Genomic DNA, 27,622 nt, shown 5'->3' with positions numbered 1-27,622 from the left:
ATGATAGAAGTTTAGATTAAGGTGGCAGTAGCAGAAGTGTTGAGAAGCGGTTAGATTCTAGGTATCTTTTATGAGATTTGCTGATGCTTTGGATGTGGGATATGAGATAATGAAGAAAATCAAGGATGATAAAAGTTCATGGCCTAAACAATTGGAAGGTTGGGAAAGATATGAATAGGGCAAGTCTGTGGGAGGAAGATCAAGACTTTCTTTTGGACAGGTTGGATTTGCTTTCTAAATGCAAAAACCCTAACACAAAACAATGTTTCATGGGAGACAACTGTTTAGTTACTTTTTTTATTGACATGATGAGAGGTGGAAAAAATCTTCTGTAGGCACTGGGCAAGGAGATGCGTTGGAAGGGATGCAAAAGACATGAACACTTCCGAAGAGTCTTACTTCCAGTCCTATCACTTCTTGGTGTATCACTTATGGGAGGCATCAAGTTTCATACGTCTCAGTTTCCCCATCTCTGCGAAAGAGACCTGCATTTAGCCCCTCCCTGTAAAGTCCCAAAATTAGGGAACAATACACAGACAGACGGGCACTCACACGCACCCACACATGCACCTACACATGCACAAACAGAAAATGAGTCCACGATACCACATGAGCCCTTCAGGACTTGGATGCCAACTAGAGATAAGGGAGTAAAGCAGAAAATACTGACTTGACTCAGTATAGCTCGAATGAACTAATAGTGTGTTTTCTGCTATCAAAAAATCTCAAGGGATTTCCCTAGTGGTCCAGTGGTTAAGACTTTGCCTTCCAACGCAGGGTGTGTTGGTTCAATCCCCAGTTGGGGAGCTAAGATCTCATGTGCCTTGAAGCAAAAAAAAAAAAAAAAAAAACCATAAAACATGAGCAATATTGTAACAAATTCAAAAAAAGACTTTAAAATGGTCCGTATCAAAAGCACTTTACAAAAAGAAGTCAAAAAAATGAGACCAAGTTGAGTTATCAAAACCCAAAGTGACTTTTTTTTGCACAACTAATTATTAAATCCACATTTTTACTATTACTAGCTTTTGAAATCACTTCACATTTTCTCTCTTCCATGAAGATCTTCTTGATAGGTTCACCAGGCTATCCATTTGATACTCAGTACACATAATCTTGCATTGTTATTTATCTTTTATTTATATAGCTTGAGTCACCTCCTTGAATTCATCAATATTTTCTATTCAACAAGGCTTTTTTTTACAGCACTGTATAGAATTGCTTTTAGCCACAAGAAACAGTGTCAGACTTTATTTTTGGGGGCTCCAAAATCACTGCAGATGGTGACTGCAGCCATGAAATTAAAAGATGCTTATTCCTTGGAAGGAAAGTTATGACCAACCTAGATAGCATATTGAAAAGCAGAGATATTACTTTGCCAACAAAGGTCTGTCAAGTCAAGGCTATGGTTTTTCCAGTGGTCATGTATGAATGTGAGAGTTGGACTGTGAAGAAGGCTGAGTGCCGAAGAATTGATGCTTTTGAACTTTGGTGTTGGAGAAGACTCTTGAGAGTCCCTTGGACTGCAAGGAGATCCAACCAGTCCATCCTAAAGGAGATCAGTCCTGGGTGTTCATTGGAAGGACTGATGCTAAAGCTGAAACTCCAATACTTTGGCCACCTGATGCAAAGAGTTGACTCATTGGAAAAGACCCTGATGCTGGGAGGGATTGGGGGCAGGAGGAGAAGGGGACGACAAAGGATGAGATGGCTAGATGGCATCACCGACTCAATGGACATGAGTTTGGGTGAACTCCGGGAGTTGGTGATGGACAGGGAGGCCTGGTGTGCTGCGATTCACGGGGTCACAAAGAGTCGGACACGACTGAGCAACTGAACTGAACTGAACAATGGATACGGCTTGCATAATTTCACAATTTAATTGTTTCTGGCTATTTCAGGGCTGATGCAGAAGTTTAGCAATATCAACCAGTACCCAGACTTGCCCTACCTTTCTGCTCTGAAGTCCTTACTGTGATATCTTTCCCTGACTCCAAACCCACTCCTCAGGTTAACCATTCTTCACAGTTTGTACCACTGGACCACCAGGGAAGTCTCCCTCTTTCTTATTAATAGCTTTCTGTTATCCCATTGGATGATTCCACCAGAATGTGTTTATTCCCTTTTTAACAGACATTATAATTCTACTTTTCTACCATTAATTTCATACAAGATTTTGATGAACTTCCTTTAAATCTATCCTACAAACACACATAGGAATCTCCTGTTGGCTAGCTTTCTGAAGCAGCTTGCTATATCATAATTTTTCCCTTTTCTCAACACTTGGCATAGTGTTTTACACCAAAGGGTATTTCAACAGCATTTGCTCAATGATCAGTCTCCACAACCATCCCTACCTGATTAACGATCCCTTGAACTTTCTGCATGACTTTTTTTTTTTAATGTTTCAGTGAGAGACTGAATTCTTGCATTGAGACAAATAAAAATGTAAAACCCTAATTCTGTTTTGTAGGATTTAAGTTATAATTCACTCCAATTTATTAAAAGGATGCTTTGAGGCTTTTTACCAACAACTTGGCATTTTTAATATGTTCTCATCATAAATTTTTTAAAACATTGTGTTTTTAAGGAACAAATTTTCAAACTGGCTTTTGAAAGTGTCCCCAGAGAACTGCTGTGGATTGCTACTGACGTGAAGAAAACCAAACATTTACCATGTGGAATTGTCATCTGCATATCCACAGGAGCCCTTCCCGGAGGCTGTCTGGGGACCAGAGCCCCCAAATTGCATTTATGCTATGTGATGAACAGCAGGGAAGATGTCTAGTTTCGTGTCTTGCTCGTCTGATGTGGGTGCCAGTAAGTGACAAAACAGCACAAATGGTCTGTTTGTGTTAAGTGAAAATCAATGTGGGCTATCACTTATTAAAGTACTTATTAAATGTGCACTTTTTTGCATGTGTGTTATTTAATAATGAAGGGTAACAGAATTTCAAAGGCTTGCACCCATGTAAAACTACATGTTGTATCAGTCAATGATGGCTATGAAGAGGCAAAAAATATCATAGTTCAGTAATTTGTGAACTTGGAGGATGAGAGCAAATTCTCCATATTTGAGAATGAAGAAACTAGCAACAATTGTTTGGGTGTATAAAAACTCAAACGTATGGGGTTGTATAAGAGTTCAAACGTATGATGAACATTCATTGATCAAAACGAACCTGAGTGGCTTAGAGCATTTTTTCAAACCTTTTGACTGCAACGCACAATAAGAAATACATTTTATATCACTACCTCATGCAGACACATATGTATATGCCACACACGTGACAAATGCAAGTTTCATCAAATAATACCCTTACTACATGGTATTTTCCATCTCATTCCATTCCATTTCAGTTTCCAGTGACGTTTCTGACTCACTGAACTGATTTCAGGACTGACTGATTGAAGGTTTATTATTATTGATGGTCAGCAGCTATCCACTAAAACCAGGGGGAAAAGCCAACTTCATGAAAGTTGGAAAACTCAGGCACGTAACTGTCACATAGCTCAAGTTTTAGAGTCACAAAGATTTTGGTTTTAGTCCTAGGTCTATCACTAGTCTATCCCTTAGGGAAAGATGCTTAAGTTTCATAAGCCTCAGTTTCTCCATCTGTGAAATGCGGATAAAAATAATATCTATGATATGATAGGCTCTCAAATGATAGCTACCATCACCAGTGTCAGGGGGATGATGATAATGTTGATGGACTCACTCAGCTTGAAATATGTCCCAGAAATGTGAACATAATCCAGGAGAGAGCAAGCCCTACAAAATGAATGAATCTTCTATGGTTGTATCATTCTATTTACAAATTACACAGGCACCCAAATAAAGGTTTCTTAGAAAAAGAATGATAGTGTTTTCCAAGTCCTAAAAGGCACAGTTTATAACATAACCCTAAAACAAGTACATATGCAGTTATGTTCATAGCAGCACTATTCACAATAGCCAAAAGGTGGAAATAGCATAAATGACCATCAACAGATTAATGTCAAATACACAATGGAACATCATTCAGTCACAAAAAGAAATAAAAGTACTGAAACACACTACAACATGGATGATCCTGCAAACCATGCTGAGAGAAAAATGGCAAACAGAAGTCACATACTATATGATCTCATTTATATGAAATATCCAGAATACAAAAAGCCATATAGACAAAATGCAGATTGATGGCTGCCAGAAGTTGAGGGGAGGAAGGAGAGGGAGAAAATGCTTAATTGGTAGGGGGTTTTACTTCGGAGTGATGAAAATGTTTAACTAGACAGAGGCAGTAGTTGTACAACATTATGAATGTACTTGATGCCGCTGAATTGTTTGCTTTAAAATGGTTGATTTTATAATATGTGACTTCCACCTCAATTTTCTTAAATGAGAATGCCTAGCACATAGGAAGAAACCCAATAATTATTAGTAAATTTTATTACCCGTTTTCTCTATATAAATATATTATTACATTGATATTCTTAAAAGATGAGTACAATCCAGAGGCATTAAGTCTGTAAAAGATGGGTACAATCCAGAGGCATTAAGTCTGTATTAGTAACACTCTAACTAAAAAGAAATTCACAGATTCTCCTCAAGAGACAGAAAGAGAAGACAGCATCTAAAGAAAGCAACATATTTAATACACACAAAACTCCCACCAGAGCCACACAAATAGATGGAAGATGGAGCAACCATCCAAACCTGAATGCAAAAACATGGCACAAACCTGAAGGAAGAAAGTGATATTCATAAATATGCTTAAAAAGCGAACTTACTTATTTAATCCGGAGATGAAGTCTGTAATGGGGAGACTCCTCTCATGAGACCAACAAGCTTGAAGAGAAAAAGAGAGTGATTGAGGAAAAAATACATTTTTTAGATTTTTTTTTCTTATTGAGATATTTTTGACATACAACATTTTGTAAGTTTAAGGTATGGAATATATTGATGTGATACATTTATATTGCAATCTGCCTGCAATGCGGGAGACCTGGGTTTGATTCCTGGGTTGGGAAGATCCCTTGGAGAAGGGAAAGGATACCCATTCCAGTATTCCGGCCTGGAGAATTCCATGGACTGTATAGTACATGGGGTCGCAAAGAGTCAGACACGACTGAGCGACTTTCACTATCATTGTAGCCTGAGCTAATACCTCTACCAAGTCACATAATTATCACTTCCTCTAGTACTGGGAACAATTAAGATCTAGTTTCTCGGTAAGTTTAATTTTTTTGTTCATAGTAGAGTTTTGTATCTATAATCACTGTACTGCGTATTAGATCTAATCTTAGTTGCATACAATAAAAAATTAATAGGAGCAAACTAACACTCTATATTTAGGTGTCCTAAAACATCTATAATTTGGTGTGTTTTAAAAGGTATAAAATCAGACTTAGGAGCTAAACATTAAAAAAAAAAAAAAGATGTGGGGTTTCAATTAAATAACTGCTGTGTGGCTGCTTTAAAAAAAATAAAAAGCAGCGATTTCACTGATAGAAGTACAGTGCTCATATCCACAGCAGGAAAGTTATCAGTCCCACTATAATCCCTATACCGAGTACCACACTTTAAGAGAGGCATTGATCCACGATAGTACATTCACAAGAGAATACGTTTGGTTGGCAAATGGCCTAGGAAAATATTTCAACAAAAACTGAAGGGATATCGCCTAGGGGAGAGAAAGCAAAGAGAAATACAATACAAAGAAGCTTGGCAGTCACATTCTAAATGAACAAATGTGAAAAAACTTTCAGTGAAAATTATCTATTGAAAAAATCCTCACAAACAACAAGGATTTACTGTATAGCACAAGGAACTTTATCTTCCCTGGTGGCTCAGACAGTACAGAATCTGCCTCCAATTCAGGAAATGGGGTTTGATCTCTGGGTCGGGAATTCCCCTGGAGAAGCGAGTGGCAACTCACTCCAGTATTCTTGCCTGGATAATTCCATATCTTGTAATAAACTATAATGGAAAAGAATTTACAAAAAAAATATATAGACGTGTATATATATATAACAAAATCATTTCGCTGAATACCTGAAATGAACACAATATTGTAAGTCAACTATACTTCAACTTTTAAAAATCCTCTAAACCAACTGCAGAATACATACATATACATATATACATATATATATGTATTTTTTTGTTTATACACACTGAAGTTTGAAAATCCCAGAGGAAACAAGTGAAAGGAAATCATCCATGCAACTGAATAGACTTCAAATCTTGAGGATAGTTTATCAACTCCTAGAAGTGGAATGGGAGGTTGTATTAGTTTCCTAGGGCTGTTGTAACAAAATACTACAGACGAGGGGGCTTAAAACAACAGAAATATATTTTCCCCACAATTCTACACAGTTGCTAGACATCTAAAATGAAGATGTCAGCAGGACCACACTCTCTCTGAGACTTCAGATAGACTCCTTCCTTGCATTTCTGTAGTTTCTTGAAGGGGCATCAATCCTTGATGTTCCTTGGCCTTGTAAAAAATTAATAAACAGAAACCTCAATTAAATAGTCAGGAGACCAGAAGGGGGAGCTTCCATTACCTCCGATAATAGCGTAGCCCAACGGGAAGTAGACCAACCTCCTCTTTTCTCTTGGCAACAATTCAACTAATGAAAAGTCATGGACTCTTTGTTTACTACAGCCGTCCCAAATTCCTTTTCCCCCTCTTTTATCTGTCCCTCCTTTGCTGTGATGAGACTTGCATGTGGCTTGCCATGGTTGCAGACCCCGAACTGCAATTCTTTCCTGATTCTGAATAAACTCATTTTTGCTGGAAAAGTAACTGGCAGTCTATTTATTTCAGGTCAACAGCCTGCAGCTGCATCACTCAAATCTCTGCCTCTGCTGTCATGTGACATTCTCCCAGTGTGTCTCTGTCTTCACCTGGCACTTTCCTTTTCTTCTAAGGACAATAGTGGTATCTTCACATGGCACTTTCCTTTTCTTCTAAGGACAATAGTGGTATCTTCACATGGCACTTTCCTTTTCTTCTAAGGACACCAGTCATATCAAATTAGTTCAGTTCAGTTCAGTTCAGTCACTCAGTCATGTCCGACTCTTCGCGACCCCATGAACCACAGCACGCCAGGCCTCCCTGTCCATCACCAACTCCTGGAGTTCACTCAAACTCACGTCCATCGAGTCAGTGATGCCATCCAGCCATCTCATCCTCTGTCGTCCCCTTCTCCTCCTGCCCCCAATCCCTCCCAGCATCAGAGTCTTTTCCAATGAGTCAGCTCTTCACATGAGGTGGCCAAAGTACTGGAGTTTCAGCTTCAGCATCATTCCCTCCAAAGAAATCCCAGGGCTGATCTCCTTCAGAATGGACTGGTTGGATCTCCTTGCAGTGCAAGGGACTCTCAAGAGTCTTCTCCAACACCACAGTTCAAAAGCATCAATTCTTCAGCGCTCAGCTTTCTTCACAGTCCAACTCTCACATCCATACATGACCACTGGAAAAACCATAGCCTTGACTAGACAAACCTTTGTTGGCAAAGTAATATCTCTGCTTTTGAATATGCTATCTAGGTTGGTCATAACTTTCCTTCCAAGGAGTAAGCATCTTTTAATTTCATGGCTGCAGTCACCATCTGCAGTGATTTTGGATCTTAACTTGATTGTATCTCAAAGGTCTGTTTCCAAAAAAGGTCACATTCATAAGTACCTGGAATTAAGACTTATCTTTTGGGTGCACACAGTTCAACCCATGACAGAGGAATAAACACAATAGATTCTAAAGTAAATTTGCACACAGCACAATATTAGGTTTTATAGCAAACCCCTACTACATCAAAAAATGTTACAGATATGTTTGTTGATGTGATAATTAATGTTTGCTAGACTTCCATCTAAATTTTCCTTGTTCCAACCTACATCCATACTATATGAAATTCTGAAAACTTTGGAAAGTTTTTGGAAGGAACTTGGCCAGCTGCTTTCCATCTCTCTAAACTGACATTCTTCTATGTTGACCGGACTACTCATCTTAAGTTTTTTGCCCTCAGGCATCTTTCTAGGGAGGTCAAATTCTAAAGCCATCAGGTAAGTACATTCAGGTGAGATGGGACTGTCTTGGCCTCACTAGTTAATAGCCACAGGCCTCAGTCACCTCATATATAAAATGGAAGAAAATAATATATACCCCCATATAAGGTCATTATGTATAAGTGAGGTATTAAAAATACCTGTGAAAAGTACACTAAGAACTAATGCTGGCCTCTTGCAAATGCCCAAAAAATGGCAGCTATGTTCATTGTTATTATCTAAACAAGCTCTATTGTGTAAAAAGAGAGTTAGTGAATTCTACAGTGATTTTAAGTGAATTCTTACAATAGTAAGTAAGCAATTACAGGGCTCCATAAGTGGTCTGGTCTGCTTTGCACAACAGAGTTCCCCATTCATAGATATGTGTAAACAGAGGCTGTGCCCATCTTCTCAGAAATGTCACAGGATGTTTGCTCTCATCTGAACAAAGAGGGATAACACCTCCCTCACAGAGTTATTGTAAAGATTAAGGAAAGGATAAAGGAAAAAGGTGTGACCCAGTGGTTGAAATATAGCAAGGTGTTCAAGGGGTGGTACTACTATTGTAATCATATCTGCCGCTGGGTCATTGTTAGAAAAGATTCCTGCCCAGAACAGAAAAATCGATCAGAAGTCTCCCTTCCAACTCTCAGCTGACACAGCGTTACAGGAAGACTATTGCTGAGCATATTTTCTAGTTTATTTAATATGTGCTTTGTGAATAAAGAAATAAAGTCTAGGGGTCTAAGAGCTAAGATTTTGAGGACTCTTAAAAGTGCTTATTCTGAGATATTCATGACAGCGTTATTTATAAAACATTAAGACTAAGAAATAACTAAAACACAAAAATTAGAGAACTGGATTTAAAAAAAAAAAAGGAGCAGTACATGACTAAGAACACAGGCTCTGGAGTCAACCAGCCAGGTTCACAGCTCCACTCAGCCTAGGACAAGTTAAACTCTCTCACCACAGTTTCCTGATGTTCAGAGGATTAACAATGTTGTGATATATATTTTTTAAATCAAGTCATAAAGTACCATGAATAAAATGAATGTTTTGTAACATGTTTGTGTTTATACATGTAATTGTGGCATACATATATGTGCAAATCCATATACATGTGGGTGATTATCATGTGCACACATTTGTATACACATATGAATGTGGGCAAGTATGTATGTAGCAAAGGACTTTTACCAAAGAGTTCAGAGTGTCTCTTTCTCAGCAAGGCCATGTAGGATTTGATCCTGAGAAACTTAACACCATCTCCTCAACTTTCTCTTCTGTAAAATGTGCATGAGAGTAGGAACTACCTTCTCAGGTTATGAGTGAAGTTTAAGCATGTCAATATGTGTAAAATGCTTAGAATAATACCTTGCACTGTTTTTACTATTATCTGTAGCTAGTAACATCAAGGATAATTTTTGCTGTCCCCTTTACTCCTTCCTTATTGTCTGAAATTTTTTTTATAATAACTTCCTTGTTTGTTTAAAAAAAAGGAAAAAAATTTTTTTTATTTTAGCAAAATAACTGAAGGAAGAAAGGGGGAAATAAAGAGAGAAAAGAAAGGGAGAGGGGAAGGAGGGACAAAAGGAGGGAAGGAGGCAGGGAAGACTTGCCCTCTAGTGCTAATTCCAGTTTCCCCTACAGCTGAACTCTTCATTGGATCATTTTAATTGCTATTATTTGAATAAGACTTGAGGGGATTTTTTTCCCCTGGAAAATTAAAAGTTATTTTGTAATGCAAATGGTCTTTCTCTGGTATACTTGTCCTATAATTGGGGAATTGGACATTTCTCAAAGGCGAAGCAAGCGTGAGTGCCCATTCAGATAAAGGTCATCTTTTCTCTTTTCCTAATTTGAATTTTGATCATTTTTAAACATACAAAAGTTGAAAGGAGACTACAATAAATACCTGTATCGCCGTCACTTGATTTCAACAAAGATTAACATTTTGTCATATTTGTTTTCCCTCTCTCTCAACACAGACATACATACACAGATTGATATAGATAGAAAGATAGATTTTTTTTCTGAACCAATTAATTTGTGGACATCATCCCACTTTGCCTCCAAACACCTCAGCATGACTCACTTAAGAATAAGAACATTCTCTTCAATAACCACAATAGTGTTAGGTAAGAGAAATTACATTCTTACATCAGTAAACATTGCCATACAACTATTTATTTATCCCATGAATATTTATTGAGGACTTACTATCAACCAGTCAAAGACCTATAGTGATGAACAAAATAAATATGACCCCTGCTCATGGAGTGAGAGACGTTTAAATATTGTCATCCAGACCACTATATAATTACTACCGTGGTGTCATAAAGGAAAGTGTCACACCATATATACTTCAAATTTACTTCGGATTATCTACAAAAATAATAACTATGACTAACACTGGTTGCAGTATTAATTCGGAGATTTCCATTTATGTCAGAAATCCAACTGAAACTAGCTTAAGAGAAAAAAGGAATTCATCAGTTCACCCTAGGCACACCCAGAAGCAGAAGCTTAAATTACTCCCTTTGAATTTCTAGAACCCACCCTCTTCCTCGGTGTCAATTTAATTCTCAGCCAGCCTCTCTCAAGGGGCCAAAGAGATGATAGTTACTGGCAATCCAGGTATTCAAGAATCTATAGAACTCTATCTCCAGGGGAGGGTCTGAGTATCAGACCCTTACAGAAGACGTGATTTGCCCAATTTAGATCGTGTGCTCTTTCCAAACCAATCCTTCAGGCCAAAAGAATGAATGTTCCCATTGGTCAGGCTGGGTCCTACACCCATCCATTGTGCCTGGGGGACTGGTAGGATTGATGCCATCCAAACTCTAAAGAGGGCTTCCCAGGTGATGCTAGTGGTAAAGAACACACCTGCCAATGCAAGAGATGTAAGAGACTTGGGTTCAATCCCTAGAACAGGAAGATCCCCTGGAGGAGGACACAGGCAACCCACTCCATATTCTTGCCTGGAAAATTCCATGGACAGAGGAGCCTGGCAGGCTACAGTCCATAGGGTTGCACAGAGCTGGACATGACTGGAGCAACTTAGCATGCAGTGCACATGCAAACTCTTAAAGAATGGTTCCCATACCAGTATAAGAGGTGTTGGATGATCAAAAGCCATCTGGCCACTCCATGGTGGTGTCTGAAATTATGCCTCTTCTCAAAACCTTCATAATAGAGTACACACTCCAAACCAAATAACGCAGGTAGAGATAGAAGGCAAAGGCTTCCAGCTTCTAGCTTGGTCTATGCCTTAACAGGCCAAGTCCACCAGAGGTCAGGGCAGAGCACGAAGCAGGAATGGTCCAGGAGCGGGCTCTTCAACCCTGCTCAAATCAGCGAATCATAACCAGGTCCCTGGAAACACCGAGACTGTAACCACCAGAAACGAAATTGAGGCTGCAGCAAAGGGCCAGATTTCCTTCAGAACTGGCTTTCTAAGGGACAGATGTTGACTGGAGCAGAGGCAGACAGGAAGAGAGAAGTGATTTCTAAAACATTCTGCAGCGGCACATGATATGCTGAAGAAACACAGCTACCAGGGCCTCAGAATCATGCCAAATGAAACACAAAATATATCAGGACAGAATCGACCAGAAAGGCTGAATTCTGGGTCTCTACTCCTGCCTGCCTGTCTCCACTCTGCCCGCTCGCTATGTGTGTCACACTGATTGACTTTTTGCAGTTCAATCATACCAAGCTTGTTTCCACTTCAGAGCCTTTGCCCTTGTGGTACCCTCTGCTTGGAGAGTCCTTTTCCTTCCTAGATCTTTGCTTATCGGGCTCCCTTCCTGTCAAGGAAATCTCATGTGAAACATTAGTACTCATCTAAAGTGATGTCCCACCCAGTAGCACTAACACATCACTGTATTTATTTCTTTCAAATCATTTCTCACCTTCTCAACGTATCTGTTAACTTGTTGTTTCCCACCTCCTCACAATAAAGCACAGCAAACTCAGGGACTTTGTTCTGCAGTTTATCCAGCACCAGGAACAGTGCCTCCTCAGAGAACAAAAGCCTCAGAGAACATTTGATGAGTGAACAAACTAATGAATAAGCCACAGTGAACCACATATAAAATGACATGGCTAGATTATATGATACTAGCAATGGCTTCCATACATATAATGAAGTCATTCAGTCGTATCTGACTCTGCGACCCCATGGACTGTAGCCTACCAGGCTCCTCCCTCCATGGGATTCTCCAGGAAAGAGTACTAGAGTGGGTTGCCATTTCCTTCTCCATACATAAATAGTTGACATATTTTTTTCAGCCCTAACAAGATTTCAAATATTCTCAGGACCTCAAATATCCAAAATGGTGTTTCTCTTGCCAAAATTCCTCACTTGGCCATTTATTTATATGGCTTAGTTCAGAACCTTTCAAAATAACTTGCTGCATAAATATTTATTCAAATAAAAGTTCACCTAAAAGCCCTGTATGAAAAACAATTGAAAAAAATGTGTATTAGCCCAATAAAAAAAAAAAAAACCTCCAACAACCTTCAGAAATAGGAATCATAAAGGTATCAATGACCACAAGGTAACTGAGTTGAATGGAAGACATTTCTCTTGCAGAAGTATTCTAGCTAATAAATGAAAGTATGATAAATTTAGTATTTTGCTACTTGTCATGATTTAATGGATCTCAACAATGAGCATGGAAGCCTGCTAATTAACATGACAAAATGAGAGGCCATCAGCTTCCTGGAAAAGGAACACATCACCACCCATCTCACCAAAAAGATTACTTCTAAATCTGATCAACCTTAAGATTTTAACTATCAATTTACAGAAAGTACAGAGGAACCTGTTAATGTACACAACAGGATACAATCAGGAAAATCCAAAAAGTAGTAAATTAACAACAAGAATTGCTCAAAAATAAATAACAAGGTAGGGACAGGGAGGAAGGAGATGGAGTTAGATTGAAAGAAGCTTAAATTCATACCAACCAATCAAAATATATGAATTTTTGGATTCTGATCCAGGCATATAATCTGAAAAGCAAAAATGTTCAAAATGCCTAAGACAATTTTAGCACTGCATAGATAATGATACTGAGGAATCATTTTTAGAATAGCATTTAAGTTATATTTCTTATAAAGAATATTTTTATTTTGTATCTCTAAAATAAAAACTGAAAATTAGTAAAATGAAAAAAGAAGTTAATAAAGACACAAATTAAAAATCCTCACATATTTGGACATTTGAAAATATACTGGGCCCAGCCACTATGGAAGACAGTATGGAGATCCCTTAAAAAACTAGGAATAAAACCACCATATGACCCAGCAATCCCACTCCTAGGCATATATCCTGAAGAAGCCAAAATTGAAAAAGACACATATATCCCATTGCTCATTGCAGCACTATTTACAATAGCTAGAACATGGAGGCAACCTATATGTCCATTGACAGATGAATGGATAAAGAAGTTGTGGTACATATACACAAGGGAATATCACTCAGTCATAAAAAGGAAAGCATTTACATTAGTTCTAATGAGGTAGATGAACCTGGAGCCTATTATTCAGAGTGAAGTAAGTCAGAAAAAGAAAGGTAAATATCGTATACTAAAACATATATATGGAATCTATAAAAATGGTAGTGAAGAATTTATTTGCAGGGTAGCAATGGAGAAACTGAGAAATCTGTATGCAGGTCAAGAAGCAACCATTAGAACTGAACATAGAACAACAGACAGGTTCCAAATCGGGAAAGGAATACGTCAAGGATGTATATTGTCATCCTGCTTATTAAACTTATATGCAGAGTATATCATGCAAAATGCTAGGCTGTATGAAGCACAAGCTGGAATTAAGATTGCCAGGAGAAATATCAATAACTTCAGATGTGCAGATGACACCACCCTTATGGCAGAAAGCAAAGAAGACCTAAAGAGCCTCTTGATGAAAGTGAAAGAGGAGAGTGAAAAAGTTAGCTTAAAACTCAACATTCAAAAAACTAAGATCATGGCATCCGGTCCCATTACTTCATGGGAAATAGATGGGGAAACAATGGAAACAGTAAGAGACTTTATTTTGGGGGGCTCCAAAATCACTGCAGATGATGACTGCAGCCATGAAATTAAAAGACACTTGCTCCTTGGAAGAAAAGTTATAACCAACCTAGACAGCATATTAAAAAGCAGAGATATTACTTTGTCAACAAAGGTCTGTCTAGTTAAGGCTATGGTTTTTCCAGTAGTCATGTATGGATGTGAGAGTTGAACTATAAAGAAAGCTGAGCACCAAAGAATTGATGCTTTTGAACTGTAGTGTTGGAGAAGACTCTTGAGAGTCCCTTGGACTGCAAGAAGATCCAACCAGTCAATCCTAGGGGAAATCAGTCCTGAATTTTCATTGGAAGGACTGATGCTGAAGAGGAAACTCCAATACTTTGGCCACCTGATGTGAAGAACTGACTTACTTGAAAAAACCCTGATGCTGGGCAAGATTGTGGGCAGGAGGAGAAGGGGACGGCAGAAGATGAGATGGTTGGATGGCATCACCAACTCTATGGACATGAGTTTTAGTAAGCTCTGGGAGTTGGTGATGGACAGGGAAGCCTGGCGTGCTGCAGCCCATGGGGTCGCAAAGAGTCGGATATGACTGAATGACTGAACTGAACTGAATGGAGAAACAGACATGGAGAATAGACTTATGGACAGGAGGAGAGGGGAGGAGAGGGTGAGATGTATGGAGAGAGTAACATGGAAACTTACATTACCATGTGTAAAATAGATAGCCAATGGAAATTTGCTGTATGTTTCAGGAAACTCAAACAGGGGCTCTGTATCAACCTAGAGGAGTGGGAGTGGGATGGGGAGGAAGATGGGAGGGAGGTTCAAAAGAGAGGGGATATATGTATACCTATGGCTGATTCATGTTGAGATTTGACAGCAAAATTCTGTAAAGCAATTATCCTTCAATTTTAAAATAAATAAATTTAATTTAGAAAAAAAGAAAATACACTGGGCCAAAAATTATTATCACGTTTCAAACTAGGAATAAAAAAGCCACTGAAGAATCATACAGGTTTTAATTCCTAATAAGGCAAATAGCTATAATCCACATAAACAAAAAGCTATTCTGGGTTCTCAATAACTTTTTTAAGTTTGAAATGGCTCTTCAGACATAAAAAAAGAGAGAGAGAACCACGTGGATTATCACTAACCATGAAACGTCCCTTTCTTGCTATGACCTTATAAGAAGCCATTGTTACGGAATTCTAAGAACCAATGTAAGTTCCTGGTTGGCCTACGCTTGTGGTCCTTCTAGCTCAGGAAGCTGGTTTCCAATGACCTGAGGAACATTTGACCAAAGCCAGCTTGTTTTCTCTTTGACACTGTGGGCTTTCTGTAGGTTTCTATAGATTTTTTTTTTCTTCTTTTTTCTTTTTTAATTTTTCTCATTCTTTTCTTCTTCTCTTTTTTTATTCTTTACTTTGTTATTCTATTCTCTTTTTTCTTTCCCTCATTTTTTTTACTTATTCTTTTTTCTCATTTTTTTTACTTAGTTTTTTACTTTAGTCTGCCATTGTATCTTGATTTCACTATAAAGATTAGTTCATCAGGTGATCTTGGGAAGCAATTTACTATCCAGGTGTCCTGGACCAACCTCATCAGCTTTTCCCAGGTTTAGGCTGAATTTGGGTCATAAAGATAAAGAAAACCTTGCCTTCAAGTCCTGTAACAAATCCAAAATGATGCAGGGCTTCCTCTCATCTCTGCTGAGGAGAAGACCCCTGTTGGCAATAACCAGCTCCTCAAGACCATCAGGAAGGGTACCTTGCCAAAGTGAAGTTGGCCTGACACATCCTGATTGGGAAGGAGGTAGCTATGAAGATCATTGATAAGACTCAACAGGATTCCTCCAAACTCCAGGGACTATACTACAAAGTAAAATTCATGAAGGCTTCAAATCACCCCAGTACTGTGAGGTTATTTGAATTGGTGGAGGCTGAGGATAAGACTTCTTGTCATGCAATAGTCTAGTGAAGGAGAGTACCCAGTGGCTCCTGGAAGTTGGCAAGAAAAAGAGATCCAGGTCAAATTCTGCAAGACAGTCTACAATACAGTATACTTCTGACCCCAGATAAAGCAAATTTCCTCCACAGTTCATTCAAAGGAAATCCCCTACATACTGGGCAGCATATTTGGGCTCAGCAGATTTTTGCCTCAATATGACCCCAGCCTCTCCTTCTGGCAATCATCACGGCTAGCACAGGGCTACTGGGGGCTCATTCAGTAAGTTCTCCCTCAAGTTTATATTAAGATATGTTGGCTGCAATGGTGCAGGAGTGGGCGAGAGGAGCTACCCCATGTCCGAGGTCTGAGGTGGTGGCTGGGAGGAGCAACCCCACGTCCAAGGAGCGGTGGCTGCGTGGGCACAGGAGGGCCAAGAAGAGCTACTCCAAGTTCAAGGTCAGGAGGGGCGACTCATCCAAGGTAAGGAGTAGCGGCTGTGCTTTGCTCGAGCAGCCGTGAAGAGATACCCCACGCCCAAGGTAAGAGAAACCCAAGTAAGATGGTAGGTGTTGCAAGAGGACATCAGAGGGCAGACACACTGAAACCATAATCAAAGAAAACTAGTCAATCTAATCACACGGACCACAGCCTTGTCTAACTCAATGAAACTAAGCCATGCCATGTGAGGCCACCCAAGATGGATGGGTCATGGTGGAGAGGTCTGACAGAATGTGGTTCACTGGACAAGGGAATGGTGAACCACTTCAGTATTCTTGCCTTGAGAACCCCATGAACAGAATGAAAAGGCAAAATAATAGGATACTGAAAGAGGAACTCCCCAGGTCAGTAGGTGCCCAATATGCTACTGGACATCAGTGGAGAAATAGCTCCAGAAAGAATGAAGGGATGGAGTCAAAGCAAAAACAATACCCAGTTGTGGATTTGACTGGTGATAGAAGCAAGGTCCAATGCTGTAAAGAGCAATATTGCATAGGAACCTGGAATGTCAGGTCCATGAATCAAGGCAAATTGGAAGTGGTCAAACAGGAGATGGCAAGAGTGAATGTCGACATTCTAGGAATCAGCGAACTAAAATGGACTGGAATGGGTGAATTTAACTCAGATGATCATTATATCTACTACTGTGGGCAGGGATCCCTTAGAAGAAAGGGAGTAGCCATCATGGTCAACAAAAAAGTCCTAAATGCTGTACTTGGATGCAATCTCAAAAACGACAGAATGATCTCTGTTTGTTTCCCAAGGCAAACAATTTGATATCACGGTGATCCAAGCCTATGCCCCAACCAGTAACGCTGAAGAAGCTGAAGTTGAACGGTTCTATGAAGACCTACAAGACCTTTTAGAACTAACACCCAAAAAAGATGTCCTTTTCATTATAGGGAACTGGAATGCAAAAGTAGGAAGTCAAGAAACACCTGGAGTGACAGGCAGATTTGGCCTTGGAGTACAGAATGAAGCAGGGCAAAGGCTAATACAGTTCTGCCAAGAGAACTCATTGGTCATAGCAAACACCCTCTTCCAACAACACAAGAGAAGACTCTATATATGGACATCACCAGATGGTCAACACCAAAATCAAATTGATTATATTCTTTGCAGCCAAAGATGGAGAAGCTCTATACAGTCAGCAAAAACAAGACCAGGAGCTGACTGTGGCTCAGACCATGAACTCCTTTTTGCCAAATTCAGACTTAAATTGAAGAAAGTAGGGAAAACCACTAGACCATTCAGGTATGGCCTAAGTCAAATCCCTTATGATTATACAGTGGAAGTGAGAAATAGATTTAAGGGCCTAGATCTGATAGATAGAGTGCCTGATGAACTATGGACAGATGTTTGCAACATTGTACAGGAGACAGGGATCAAGACCATCCCCATGGAAAAGAAATGCAAAAAAGCAAAATGGCTGTCTGGGGAGGCCTTACAAATAGCTGTGAAAAGAAGAGAAGCGAAAAGTAAAGGAGAAAAGGAAAGATATAAACATCTGAATGCAGAGTTCCAAAGAATAGCAAGGAGAAATAAGAAAGCCTTCCTCAGCGATCAATGCAAAGAAATGGAGGACAACAACAGAATGGGAAAGACTAGAGATCTTTTCAATAAAATTGGAGATACCAAGGGAACATTTCATGCAAAGATGGGCTCGATAAAGGACAGAAATGGTATGGATCTAACAGAAGCAGAAGATATTAAGAAGAGATGGCAAAAATACACAGAAGAACTGTACAAAAAAGATCTTCATGACCCAGATAATCACGATGGTCTGATCACTGACCTAGAGCCAGACATCCTGGAATGTGAAGTCAAGTGGGCCTTAGGAAGCATCACTATGAACAAAGCTAGTGGAAGTGATGGAATTCCAGTGGAGCTATGTCAAATCCTGAAAGATGATGCTGTGAAAGTGCTGCACTCAATATGCCAGCAAATTTGGAAAACTCAGCAGTGGCCACAGGACTGGTAAAGGTCAGTTTTCATTCCAATCCCAAAGAAAGGCAATGCCAAAGAATGCTCAAACTACCATACAATTGCACTCATCTCACATGCTAGTAATGCTCAAAATTCTCCAAGCCAGGCTTCAGCAATACATGAACCGTGAACTTCCAGATGTTCAAACTGGTTTTAGAAAAGGCAGAGGAACCAGAGATCAAATTGCCAACATCCGCTGGATCATAGAAAAAGCAAGAGAGTTCCAGAAAAAACATCTATTTCTGCTTTATTGACTATGCCAAAGCCTTTGACTGTGTGAGTCACAATAAACTGTGGAAAATTCTGAAAGAGATGGAAATACCAGACCATCTGACCTGCCTCTTGAGAAACCTGTATGCAGGTCAGGAAGCAACAGTTAGAACTGGACATGGAACAACAGACTGGTTCCAAATAGGAAAAGGAGTATGTCAAGGCTGTATATTGTCACTCTGCTTATTTAACTTCTATGCAGAGTACATCATGAGAAATGCTGGGCTTTAAGAAGCACAAGCTGGAATCAAGATTGCTGGGAGAAATATCAATAACCTCAGATACACAGAAGACACCACTCTTATGGCAGAAAGTGAAGAGGAACTAAAAAGCCTCTTGATGAAAGTGAAAGAGCAGAGTGAAAAAGCTGGCTTAAAGCTCAACATTCAGAAAACTGAGATCATGGCTTTAGGTCCCATCACTTCATGGCAAATAGATGGGGAAACAGTGGAAACAGTGTCAGACTTTATTTTTTTGGGCTCCAAAGTCACTGCAGATGGTGATTGCAGCCATGAAATTAAAAGATGCTTACTCCTTGGAAGGAAAGTTATGACCAACCTAGATAGCATATTCAAAAGCAGAGACATTACTTTGCCAACAAAGGTCCGTCTAGTCAAGGCTATGGTTTTTCCAGTGGTCATGTATGGATGTGAGAGTTGGACTGTGAAGAAAGCTGAGTGCCAAAGAATTGATGCTTTTGAACTGTGGTGTTGGGGAAGACTCTTGAGAGTCCCTTGGACTGCAACAGATTCAACCAGTCCATCCTAAAGGACATCAGTTCTGGGTGTTCATTGGAAGGACTGATGTTGAAGCTGAAACTCTAATACTTTGGCCACTTCATGTGAGGAGTTGACCCTGATGCTGGGAGGGATTGGGGGCAGGAGGAGAAGGGGATGACAGAGGATGGCACCACTGACTCGATGGACATGATTTTGGGTGAATTCCGGGAGTTGGTGATGGACAGGGAGGCCTGGTGTTCTGCGATTCATGGTATCGCAAAGAGTCGGACACTACTGAGAGATGGAACTGAAGTGAACTCATTTTAGATTTGCCAGAATGAATCTGCATGAACCTGCAAAGCAAACACCATATGGAGATGCTCTAAGCTAGACAGGCCAAGCCACAGTCTGCACTTTACATGGAAGATGAAGATCATGAGCTCCACAGAGCATGAAAATTCAGCAAGGTGCTCAACACAAAAAGCTGCCAGTATGAGCTAAACAAGGAACAGGGCTACTGTGTATGCATGGTACCCCGGGGCCAAGAAGGCTTCCTAGAGTGGGAGGCGGAGGTGTGCAAACTCTGATCGTGGTCCCTCAACAGAATCATTTAAACACATACCCAGCACCTCCATGGCCTTCAAAAGTATTGCCTCTAAAATAACCAAGGTGCTTAAGCTTTAAAAGGCTGCCAGATTTTTAGGGCAGTGAAACTACTCTATATGATACTCTAAATGGTAAATTCATATCCTTGTATATTCATCTGTCCAGAAACATAGAATGTATAACACTAGGAGTAAATCCTAATGTAAATATGGACCTTGGGTAATAATGGCATGTCAATGCAAGTTTCATCAGTGGTAACAAATAGTACTACTATAGTCTAGTGGGAGAGGCTATGCATGTGTGGGAACAGAGGATATATTAAATTTCTGTATCTTTCTCTCAATTTTGCTTTGAACTTAAAACTGTCCTTTAAAAAGGTCTCTTTTTTTTTAAAAAAAAAAAGACTGCCAGGAATCACCTAGGAGACAAAAGGTGGGTCAACTGGCTCCATCTGCTGGCCTGCTACTAATTCCCACACCAAAGGCAGTGACAGGACTCACCTGTTTCTCTTGGGGCAGTTATCCCCTTCCCTGCCATTCTGGGTCTTCTCTTCCTTATTTCTGAAAGAGGGCAATCGTTCTGCAAAATGAAGATAAAAAGACAAAACTCTTCCTCTTTCCTCTTTCTTCCTTCTTCCTGTCCTTTCTCCTCCTCCTCCTTCCGCTCTTGTAATTTTGGCCTACACAGCAAAAATTTGCTTAAATGTATATCAAGGATAATGAAAACCAGGTTTCTCACTGGGAAAAGGGGAGTTGTAAATGTGGAAAAGGTGAAGGCAAGAAAAACCACTGTGGTGCTGGATAGGAATTGGAGGTATTGGTGTGAACTCATGGTTTTAATACAGATATTAAGTATCTATATTTTAATATAGCCACCTAGGGGGCTTCCCAGTGGCTCCAAAGTAAAGACTCCACCTGCCAATGCATCAGACAAAAAAGACTCAGTTTCCATCCCTGGGTCGGGAGATCCCCTGGAGGAGGAAATGGTAACCCACTCCAGTATTCTTTCCTGGGAAATCCCATGAACAGAAGAGCCTGGTGGGCTACAGTTCATGGGGTCACCAAAAGTAGGACACAACCTAGCAACTGAGTGTGCACATAGGCAAGTGTGTGTGTATCCACTCTGTCCACTGAGAGAGATTAGGAGTATGACATACCAGTACCAGTGAGTATCCCAAGTGCCCAGATCTTGGTTTCTATATATCATTCAAGAACCAAGACTTTAAAGGAAAGCTTGACTCCAGGGTGAAAAATATAAGATAAACCTGCAATATTGTTTAGTTAGGGAGTGTGGGATAGACATGTATACACTGCTGTATCTAAAAATGGATAGCCAACAAGGACCTACTGTATAGCACATAGAACTCTGCTCAATGTTGTGTGACAGCCTGGATGGGAGGTGGTTTGGGGGAGAATGGATATACATACACGTGTAGTTGAGTCCCTTCGCTGTTCACCTGAAATTATCACAACATTGTTTGCTAATTGGCCATACCGCAATACAAAGTAAAAAGTTCAAAACAAAACAAAACAAAACTACAATATCTTTTTACTCCAGAAAGTAAGGAAGGGCTCAAAGAATAATGCTGCTGCTGCTAAGTCGCTTCAGTCGTGTCCGATTCTGCGCGACCCCATAGACGGCAGCCCACCAGGCTCCCCCGTCCCTGGGATTCTCCAGGCAAGAACACTGGAGTGGGTTGCCATTTCCTTCTCCAATGCATGAAAGTGAAAAGTGAAAGTGAAGTCACTCAGTCGTATCCAACTCCTAGCAACCCCATGGACTGCAGCCCACCAGGTCCATGGGATTTTCCAGGCAAGAGTACTGGAGTGGGTTGCCATTGCCTTCTCCCAAAGAATAATGAAGACACACCAAAAAGACACAGAAATATCTATAAATAATCCAAAGTAATCACTTTAAATGGGAAAATTTTGAATCATTCTGTTTAAAATCATGAATGAAATAGGATCCCACAATACTAGTTCTATTGACATTGTGAAGGTCTGAGCCAGTACCAGAAGATGATAAAGAAAAATTGGAGTTCTAAGAATTGGAAGAAAAATAAATCTATAATTGATTTCATATTATTCAACATATAATTTTTAACTGAAAAAATATTTAGACAGAATTATTAGAATTAATAGAGTATAACAAGTAGTCTGATTATAGAAATATTTTTATGGTGAAAAAAATTTATATTTAGAATTAGCCAGCTGGACTCAGTTTTGATGATCCAAATTTGCTGGCAATATTCAAAGCATTATAGTCAGGAGTAAGTATTAGAACATATGCCTTCTCTCCCCATAAGGCCTAACAGGGGTGTCAACCTTGGCCACATCAATGTCAATGTTTTGGGCTGTATGGAAGGTGGGCAACATGCAGATCATTTTTGTTGTGTTGTGGATGGATGGAAAGCACTGCCTGTTGACTTTCAAAGTCTATGGTTAAGCTTTGGAAGGAGAAGGGGCTTCCTTAACTTTTAGTGCCATCTTCATGAGATTAATATTATTTATGTTCCATTTCTATACATCAGCAATAAACAATTTTTAAATGTAATTTAAAAAATCTACTTACAGCAGTTCAGAGAATACCAAGATAGGAAAACTAAAAATGTGTCAGAACTACAGAAGAAAATATAAAATTTTATTAAGAAGACCTAAGTAAAAAGCAGAAATATGTACCACATCCATGGGTAGAAAGAAATATTGCAGAGGTATCCATTCTCTCCAAATCTATCTACAGATTCAGTTCAAGATCTCAACAGGGTTTTACATGAAAGTTGAGGATTCTAAAATGTATATGGAAGAGAAAAGGACCACGGATGGCTAGAATCATCCAAACCAGAGCAGGGCAGAGGACTTGCCCCACGAACTATCAGTAGTATTATGAAATTATAGTGATTAAGACAGTCCTATTGGTACAATTTAGATAAATTAACAAGTAGAGTGAAATGGGGTGGGATGGAATGGGATAGAATAGAATAGAAGGCTCAGAAACAAACCCACACACTTATGTAACATTGATAAATGACAGAAGTGACACATCACTTAGGAAGGAGTAACTATTCACTAAATAGAGCTGTAAAAAAAAAAAAAAAAAAAAAAAAAAACTACAATCCATGTAGGAAAGGAATAAACTGGATCTCTGCCTCACACTATATCCAAAAGTCAACTCCAATGTATTCAGGGCATATATAAAACAAAAAAACTTTTATTTTTATTATTTTTTGCTGAAGTATAGTTGATTTATAATACTGTATTAGTTTTAAGTGCACAGCATAGTGATTCAGGGTCTTTTGCAGATTATATTCCATTACAGGTTATTAAAAGATAATGAAAATAACTCCTTATAAAGTGAAGTGAAGTGAAAGTCACTTAGTCATGCCCAACTCTTTGCAACCCCATGGACTAGCCCATGGAATTCCCCAGGCCAGAATACTGGAGTGGGTAGACTTTCCCTTTTCCAGGGGATCGTCCCATCCCAGGGATCAAACCAGGGCCTCCTGCATTGCAGGCAGATTCTTTACCAACTGAGCTACCAGGGAAGCCCATGCTATACAGTATATCCTTGTTGTTTATCTAGTTTATGTAAAGCAGTGTATAGTATCTGTTAATCCCAGATGCAATCTACTAATTTCAGAGAGGGAGGAGGAAGAGGAACAAATTAGGAGTACAGAATTAACAACATTAAGTGATTTTTTTAACTTGAGGTAGGGAATGATTTCTAACCAGGACATAAAAAGCATGAACTATGAGGGGAAAAAAAAAAGATTTGTCAATATGACTGTTTAAAGAAAGTATTGGTTATCAAAACACACCTTAAAGTATCTGAAATGAAGCAAATATTCTCAATACATGCAACTAACAAAGAATTAGCATTAAGAAAAGCTCCTATACAGCAATTAGTAAAACACAAACAATTTCAACAGTTAGCACATCTTTTTTAAAGGATAAGATAATAAATAGTCTTTGAGGGCTATCTGGCTCTGTCACAACTATTCAGTCATTAGTTTTCAAAAGCAACCACAGAAAACACATAACAATTGCTTTTTTTTGGTGTGGTGAAAAAATTTAAGACTTACTCTTCAGCAATTTTCAGGTTTATAAAACAGTATTGTTAACAGTCACCATTCTGTACATTAGATAAAGTAATAGAATCATGTTAACCAACCCTATTGTAATAATTTTTCAATATATATGTATCAAATAACCATATGCATACCTTAAGCTAAAACAATATTATATATCAATCATATCACAATAAAGCTAGAAAAAAATGTATTGCAAAGAACAGTATTCCAATAAAACTTCAGTTACAAAATGGAGGGCCAGTCCCATGGCCTTAATTTTCCCAATATTTCTAATAAATTAATGATTGGGACTGAAATATGAGTTTGTATCATCTTTGCTACATAGTACATGAATGCGTGCATGCTAAGTTGCTTCAGTCATGTCCAACTCTTTGTGACCCCATGGACTGTAGCCCACCAGGTTCCTCTGTCCATGGCATTCTCCAGGCAAGAATCCTGCAGGGGGTTGCCATGCCCTCCTCCAAGGGATCTTCCCAACCCAGGGATCAAAGCTGCCTCTCCAGCGTCTCCTGCATTGGCAGGTGGGATCTTCACCCCTAGCGACACTTGGAAAGCCCTTACTATATAACGAAAGTGAAAGTGAAGTCCGACTCTGCGAGCCCATGGGCTGTAGCCCACCAGACTCCTCCATCCATGGGATTCTTCAGGCAAGAGTACTGGAGTGGGTTGCCATTTCCTTCTCCAGGGGATCTTCCTGATCCAGGGATTGAACCTAGGTCTCCGGCATTGTAGGTAGACGCTTTACCATCTGAGCCACCAGGGAAGTCCTTACTATATAATAAAATACTTCAAAGCTTGGTGACTTCAAGCAGTAAATATTATATATCATGATTTTGTGGATCTACTGGGCAGTTGTTCTAAGGCCAGCTTGGCAAATCTCTATTGTCAATTGGCAGTTTGGCTGGGACTGGAGGTTTTAGGCCATATCCTAGATTGAATGTTTGTGTCCCCTCAAAATTCATATGCTAAAACCTAATCTTCAATGTGATGGTATTTAGGGGTGGGGTCTCTAGGATGACTATGTCTTGAGGGTGGACCCTCACGACTGGGATCAATGCCCTTCAAAAAGAAACATTTTCAGGGATAAAAACTCCCCTGAGTGTCTCCTTTCACATCTACACTTCATTTGACTTCACTTCTAACACCAAATGTGTGGGGGTTGCACACCAAGTAATTCTGTGACACCAGCCTGGCGCCCTAAATTTGACTCAATTCTGATACCATCTACCTGGAGTAAACATCCTATGGCTAAAAGGCTCAGTGCCACAAAACTGTACCCTGCCCACCCCCAATCTCATTCAGATGCTAAGCTCAAATTCAGTTGTTACCTGTACTTCCAACAGACTGGCTATAAATTAGAGGTTCCCACATTCCTTGCCACAAGTTTGATTGATTTGCCAGAGTGGCTCACAGAACTCAGAAAAACAGAATACTTACTAGGTTACTGGTTTATTGCAAAGACTATTAAGGATGTGAATGTAGAGCCAGATGAAGAGAGATACATAAGGCGAAGGCCAGAAGGGTACCAAGCACAGGTGTTTCTGTCCCCACAGGAGTGTGGAGTACACTGCCCTCTGGGCATGAAGGTACATTCTTGTTCATCAACCTGGAGAATCTTTGAGCCTCATCCTTTTGTTACTGAGCCCAAGTTCATTCTGCTCACCACAGGACAGGCCAACAAATTAGGAGCTAAGTTGTTGGAACAAGAATAACAACTTTTATCAGAAAGCTAGCAGACTGAGAATATAGCAGATTAACATCTGGAAAACCAACTCCCTCAGTTCGCTGCTGCTACTAAAGCGCCTCAGTCGGGCTCCTCTTATATACAAGAGTGAAAGGGGGCGGGGCCACTGTGGTGCTGACCAATGGCTGAGCAGAATCGCTAACCACTGCGGGTTCACGGTTGCTCACTAACGGTGCTTGCTTGGGGGCGGGGCCCGCTGCAGCACCAATCAATGGCTCAGCCGGGCTGCTGTAGCTCAGTGCCTGCCTTCACCACTATTATACCCTGACTAGACAAATGCGCGGAGAAGGCAATGGCACCCCACGCCAGTTCTCCTGCCTGGAAGATCCCATGGACCGAGGAGCCTAGTAGGCTGCAGTCCATGGGGTCGCTGAGGGTCGGACACGACTGAGCGACTTCACTTTCACTTTTCAGTTTCATGCATTGGAGAAGGAAATGGCAACCCACTCCAGTGTTCTTGCCTGGAGAATCCCAGGGATGGGGGAGCCTGGTGGGCTGCCAGAGTCGGACACGACTGAAGTGACTTAGCAGCAGCAGCAGACAAACGCGGTATCAGAAAGTGGCCGGTCTGAAGAAGCACGGGCAGCTCTAGCAGTGTCCTCCTCCAGCTCTCCATAGACCTGCAGGTGGCCACGTGGAGGCAACTGATAGCGCCCTCTACTGGGATCGCTATCTGAGGCGGCGAGGCAGTGGGCTCAGCCCACCACCGACTTAGTTCGTGACCAATAAGGGAACTGTGTCCCCGGAGTGGAGCTCCTGCCTGCCCTGATGAGAGACGGCTGGTGCCAGGGAGGGACGAGGGAAGGGCCCATCACCCTTAGGGTTCAGGCTGAGAAGGTCGCTATTACACTTTTAGATTTTAATAGAGGCTTTGTTACATTAGAGAAGGAAATGGCAACCCACTCCAGTACTCTTGCCTGGAGAATCCCATGGAGAAAGGAGCCTGGTAGCCTACAGTCCATGGGGTCGCAAAGAGTCGGACACGACTGAGCAACTTCACTTTCACTTTCACTTGTTACATAGGCAGTTGATTAAATCATTGGTGATTGGTCATTGAAATCAATCTCCAGCCTCTCTCCTTTCCCCAGAGGTAGAGGGGTGGGAAGGGAGGCTGAAAGTTTCAGTCCTCTAATGCTCTAATGGTTCCCTTGGCAACCAGCCCCCATCCTTAAGGGCTATCCAAAAGTGGCCTCATTAACATAAATTCAGGTGTGGCTGAAAAGTGTGTTTACATAGGAAATTTCAAGGGTCTTAGGAGCTCTGTGCCAGGAACAGCACAAAGATCAAATATATATTTATTACAGATCACAACATCACAAGATCACATGGCACAGAGGGTAAAGCTTCTGCCTGCAATGCAGGAGACCTGGGTTTGATCCCTGGGTCAGGAAGATCCCCTGGAGAAGGAAATGGCAACCCACTCCAGTACTCTTGCCTGGAAAATCCCATGGACAGAGAAGCCTGGTAGGCTACAGTCCATGGGGTTGCAAAGAGTCGGACACGACTGAACGACTTCACTTTCAAGACCACAAGAGAGCTCCCTTGTTCCTTCCGCTGACTATGTGAGGACATAGCCAAAAGACAACTTTGAACCAGGCTCTCACCAGACACTGAATCTGTCAACACCTTGATCTTAGACTTTTCAGTCCTCAGGAATGTAAGAAATAAATGTCTGTTGTTTATAAA

At 40.3% G+C, this 27,622-nt stretch overlaps 1 long non-coding RNA gene across 1 annotated transcript; it reads right to left on the bottom strand.

Annotated features, from left to right (window-relative positions):
- Positions 1-319: 319 nt before the first annotated feature.
- Positions 320-20,766, bottom strand: LOC129642271 (uncharacterized). Its single transcript, XR_008709584.1, has 3 exons — positions 20,606-20,766; positions 4,774-4,831; positions 320-472 (listed from the first exon to the last, which is right to left on the bottom strand). It is a non-coding gene; the product is annotated as an uncharacterized LOC129642271 (long non-coding RNA).
- Between the last annotated feature and the right edge of the window lie 6,856 nt (positions 20,767-27,622).

This window comes from Bubalus kerabau, chromosome 1 (genome assembly GCF_029407905.1).
Source record: "Bubalus kerabau isolate K-KA32 ecotype Philippines breed swamp buffalo chromosome 1, PCC_UOA_SB_1v2, whole genome shotgun sequence".
Classification (NCBI taxonomy): Eukaryota; Metazoa; Chordata; class Mammalia; order Artiodactyla; family Bovidae; genus Bubalus; species Bubalus kerabau.
This window is presented reverse-complemented; position numbering and strand designations above follow the sequence as displayed.